The 5,092-nt window shown below is 47.3% G+C and overlaps 1 protein-coding gene across 2 annotated transcripts in view; it reads left to right on the plus strand.

Moving 5' to 3' along the window:
* The first annotated feature begins 2,405 nt into the window (after positions 1 to 2,405).
* The window catches only part of NACC2 (NACC family member 2, BEN and BTB (POZ) domain containing), a 23,556-nt gene continuing 20,869 nt past the window's right edge, over positions 2,406 to 5,092 (plus strand). The window contains exon 1 of one of the 2 annotated variants that reach the window (XM_014943034.1): positions 2,406 to 2,499. The gene's annotated coding sequence lies outside the window, so the exon portion shown is untranslated. Of the gene's footprint in view, positions 2,537 to 5,092 lie in introns of both variants that reach the window. The other variant, XM_014943036.1, reaches the window with a different exon arrangement.

The raw sequence follows: 5,092 nt of genomic DNA on the forward strand, positions 1-5,092 counted from the left end.
GTTTCGGTTCTCGTCTAGGTCAATCCCTTTCATCTGCTGCAGCGTTGTTGTAGATGGATCGGAGAATATGAAAAAGCCGCTCGTCGACCTTTCAAGGTGCTTTTTACAGCACTGGGAGGGAATCTTAAACACGCTCCTGCCGGGATGGAGCCGCTGCCGGGAGCATCGCTGAGACCCCGAGAAATTCCTTTTGCCATGTCCCACCCATTAGACTTATTGACCTAGAATGGTTTGGGGGGTTTATTGACGCATCCGAAGTCGTTGGGAGGAACATCTTATTCACTGGAGAGCAGAGGGTTGGGGCTCCTCACGTTAACCTTTTCTTGCCGTAGGACTCGGGGCAGCCCAGTTAGCATGGTTTTCTCTCTTCAACCAGTAAAGCCTTTATCTCTAAACCAGTTATAAAAGAGGAAGGTGAGGGTGGGTTTGGGCGCTGCAGTGCCTGCAGGGATTTCATCCACGCATAATCTGAAGAAGAAACTTCTGCTGGAGCAGTGGGGTCCCCGCGGGATGCGGCGAATGCTGCGGGGGGGATGCCGGGGGGATGAGGGAAAAACCAGCCAGATAGGGAAAAGCCATGGATTTTGTGCTGAACGGGGCTTGGGGAGGGTGGGCGGCGGGAGGGAGAATGAAGCATGCCCCAGGGAGCGTGCTTTTCAGATTGGAGGTATTTAAATTACAAATTTTGATGAGGCAGATTGTCAGCAGTATTCAAAACAGTGCTTAAATTCTTTTGAAACACTGTCGAGCTGTGCTGTGGCAGTTGAAAAGTTTGGCACACAAGAACTTGGCCCAGAAGTTGCTGCTTGGGTTTTTTTTTTTCCCCTTTAAAACTCAATTCATCTGTATTCAAGTGTCCCACATGCTTAAGAAAAAAGCCCCACCAGACTCACACTGGTTTGAGAGAGGCCCTCGCGTGCAAGGGAAGCTGCAGAAGTGATTGATCTCTAATATTAGGGGGTTCCCATGTTGGTTGATGAGCACTAATAACTATTTATATTTGTGTATTTAAAGAAAATGCAATTTTTTAGTCCTTGCGTCTCCTTATAAAGACAACCAGTGAAGTAAACTGGGATTTAGAATATGTTTGTGATCCACTGGATTATTAATCCATATGCATGAGCCATACCTGTTTATTTCGATGGGGTGATGGGTGTTTGTTGGTGTGGGACCAGCTCAACGTCTGAACCTTGGGGAGACCTTCTTACCTCCAACCTCGGAGCCTCCTCTGCCTCACGAGGCTTGGATCTCCATAAAACCCCAATATTTAAGCAACGTATGTGCCTTAAGCTGGAGCTGTGCACCAGCGGGGCTGCCCTGGGGACACTGGCTCTTCAGCAGTGGCACAGCAGCACAAAGCTTGTGAGATGTTAGTGTTGGCTCTGAAGACCTACTTGACCATATATAATATAGAAAAATAAAATATAATAAGCATATATAATCTATATTATAATATCAAATATATATATCTATAATATTCTGGGCTGCGGTGCTGTCTGGGGGTGTTTTAGGGCACGGTACAGAAATAGTTGCATTCTGAAGGTTTGGGCAAAATTTGCTGGACCAGCGAAGGGGTTTGTTGCAAGAGCAGAGAAGTCAGAAATAAAAATCCGGATCCGAATTCCTGCCTTGATGCTGCGATGCTGAGGGTGGGAGCTGAGCCTGCAGGGGCTTTTCCCCCTGGGAAGGGGAGAGAGTGAGAATTGTTTGCTGAAGTGCAAGGGGTAAATGTAATGTGTGAAAATGTCTTCTGCTTTGCCCCCATCAGCCTGGGGAAGGTGGGCGTCAGGTTGAGGTGACCAACCCCATGTCACAAATTTTAGGTTTCTCAGGGTTTTTGCTCAATAACCAAAAACCTCAGTTTTTAAAACCATCCTATGCAATCTGGTATTTGCTGCTGTAAACCTGGAACTACAGAGTTAAATTTCTGCAGTCTGTAACTTTCCTTTTTCTGCAAGCTTATATTTCCATTAAGGATCAAGCTCAGATGCAATTGTAGCTTCGCTTTATAGAGTATTAAAAGTTTAATGTATAAATGTCTTCCTTTGCCAGAACTTTTTGGCAGTATTGTTTTCCAGGGCTGAAATTTCTACAAAAACATGGAGATCCCGAGAGCTGCAAGGGCTCAGCTGCCCTTCAAGGGTTAATTCTATTATGCCTACTTTTTTTTTTTTAATTTTTTTTTTTTTTTTTAAAGCAGGGAGAATAAGCTGTAGCCAAAAGTAAAAGTCATTAATTTTAAGACAGAGAGATGTAAGCAAAGTTTCCTTCCCCTCTGCAGGTTGGTCAGGGTAGGCTATGCAGTAATTGAAAAGTAAAGGCAATTGAATTACAGGCTCCTGTCCAAACGGAGCGCGATTTCTTCTTCTTCTTTTTTTTTTTTTTTTTTCATTGCATCAGAACTAGGCAGTATTCCTGATGTTCTCATGTGTGTTAATGCTGACTCACAGACTAACTTGCACAAGAAAAAAAAACACACAGGCAGCTCCACCATACTAGGTAATGAGCTCTAGCAAGAAGCAGCGTCTGATGTTTTGTAAGCTTTTTTTAATTGACCTTTTAAGATATTTACTTTATTTTAAGGCTTTCTGTTCCGTAGTGGCACGGCGGTAGAACTGAGTCATGCATGTTATATATTGCTAGCTCTGCTGTTGTGTGCTGGGAGTGAGGAGAATACAATTCAGCATGGCACTTGTCTTTTTGATGTGTTACGGATGTGAATTAGTGTTTGCGACGGGATGCGGGCGATGCACGCCTTGCAGGAGGCAGGGGAATGGGGTGCCGGGTGCTTTCTGGTGGACAGAACTTAGTCGGGGTCTGGAGCTTTTATTAGGTTGCAAAACATTAAATTCTGCAGAATAATTGTGTTCTTTATTTTATGTCTTTCCCTTCCCTTTTTTTTTTTTTTTTCCTTGCAGCAATCTGGGGGGAAAAAAAAAAAATTAAAATGTTGCATTTTCTATTTTTGCTTCTCCTTGCTTCGAGGGCTCTTAAAACCGGTGATAGATAAGGAGAAGGGGGGGGGGGGAAAAATAAATTAAAAAATAATGGCAGTAACACGCTTTGCCTTGGCTGAATGACTGCACTTTTTGGAGGCAGCAGCCTGCTGGGTGGGTGACCTCGAGCGGGGATGTTGTGCCCAGGCTGGCGGTGACTCACCTTGCAGCAGGACAGAGCCCAGGAGCTGCCAGCCGGGCTCTAACGGGGTCCCCAGGGCTCTGCCGGGGTCCCCAAGGTTGTGCCGGGGTCCCCAGGGATCTCTCCCATCCCCGGGCTGCCCTGGCAGAGGGGGCTGCGGTCGCCCCGGCTGGGTTGGCTCATCAGCGTTAATTTAATTGACTTTTTCCATCTTTTCCCCCCCACCCCCCTGCCCGAGCCGCCGGGTCTTTACTTTCTGTAAAAGCGAACTTTGAGGGTTAGAAAGCAAAGGGAGCTCCGAGCTGCATGTCTGCTGCCTGCCTGCCTTCTGCCTTCCTGGGGAATATTTGCAAATTCAGGTTTCTGCTATCTTCATAAAAGGCAGAAATAATCTTCTTTTCACCCATTGCCACTGGCTGCTACACTAAAAATAGGGTCCGTTCGCGCTGCTCGCTGCTTGCCACTTGCAGCACGTCAAAAATAAATACTTTGGAGCTGCAGCAAGAAATGCTGCAGAAGAGAAGAGGAGTCTTGGCATGACCGTCATTTGATTACCAAACTTAACCTTGTTTTCTTTCCCCTGCCAAAGACGGGCATTAAACCGTGCGGGCACTCGCTGCCTTTCCCATTTGTGCCCCCCCTGTCCCTTTCCTGTCCCCTCCCTGGGTTTTCTCACCCCAAACCCCATTATGGGCAGGGGGGAGGTTTGCTTTTGGGGTGGGGGGCAAAGACTTTTCTTTTTTTGCATCCTGGTTCTCTGATACGGTGACCTGCGGTGTGTGGAGGGAGGGGGGTTATACCCAGCGTGGGGACCTAAAGTGCATTTTATTTGACTTTATTTAACTCTTTATTTCACCAGAGGCGTGAGAGCAGCTCCGTGCTCAGGGGATGGGACTTTGCCACCGAGTTTTGCAGTTAGCTGTTGCGTATTTTCCTTCGGGCTTATGTAAAAAGAGCATTTCCTTTTCATTAAAAGGCTGGGGGGGGCAGGGGGAAAAAACACCAAAACCCTGTAGCAAGAGCTAGGATGGGTGGCAGCCCTGTGACAGGGGGGGGCTGGGGACAGCCCTGGGGTGGCAGGGGGGCTTCGGGGGGCCCCTGCCCCGCTGGGTGATGTCCCCCTGCCAGCCTCAAATCCAAGGGTGGGATTTTTTTCCTCCCCTCTCTCCTCATTTACAGAAGAAAGCCAAGTTTCCTTTGACCCTTTGGGGCCTTCAAGGGCAGGACTTTTCAGCTCTTTTCTTTTGAGGGGCTTTGGCTGGGGGGGGTGAGGGCTCAGGGCTGCTTTGTCTCCCACCCCCAGAGGGTCCTGCTGCCTTTGTCCTGCCCCGGCTGCTCCCAGCGCCCCTTCCTGCGGGAATCCGAGGGCCAGGGGAGCTGGGGGGGGGTTGTTTGAGGGGCTGGGTGAAGCCTCTGAGTCTCTTTGTACGTTGGCTAAGGAAAAAGACAATTTAAATACATTATCTAATTATTTCTGATTACTCCTGGGGGAGCTCTGATGCCAGCATCTTATTCTAGGTCGATGCTTTTTTCCCTTTGTTGTTATCTCGCCCCGACCTTTCAGGCCTCGGAGCAGGAAAATAGTTTGGAAAAGAGCAAACCTGCTTTTTTTTTTTTTTTTTTTTTTCCCCTCCCCAAAGCACGTGAACGCAGAAACTGAGAATTCTCCAACTCTCATGGAAGTTGTATCAAATAACAGCTGCATTTTTTATGAACATCTCTGTGACAAAGCCTATGACTTTACAAAAATCATGCAGACATGTACAAATTGTCCTGCTTTATTCACGAGCTGGAAAAAAAAAGAGGCTGCCATTAGAAAACAAAATGATGTTTTGCTTGAATGGTCACATATCTTAAATGATTGGGGGGGGGGGGGGGGGGGGTTTTAACCCAGTTTTGTCCAAGTTTTCCCATTTAGTAGGAGATGTCCATCTCTTCATCTGTCACCTGTAGG

Source organism: Calidris pugnax, unplaced genomic scaffold, assembly GCF_001431845.1.
Source record: "Calidris pugnax isolate Ruff unplaced genomic scaffold, ASM143184v1 scaffold102, whole genome shotgun sequence".
NCBI classification, from domain to species: Eukaryota; Metazoa; Chordata; class Aves; order Charadriiformes; family Scolopacidae; genus Calidris; species Calidris pugnax.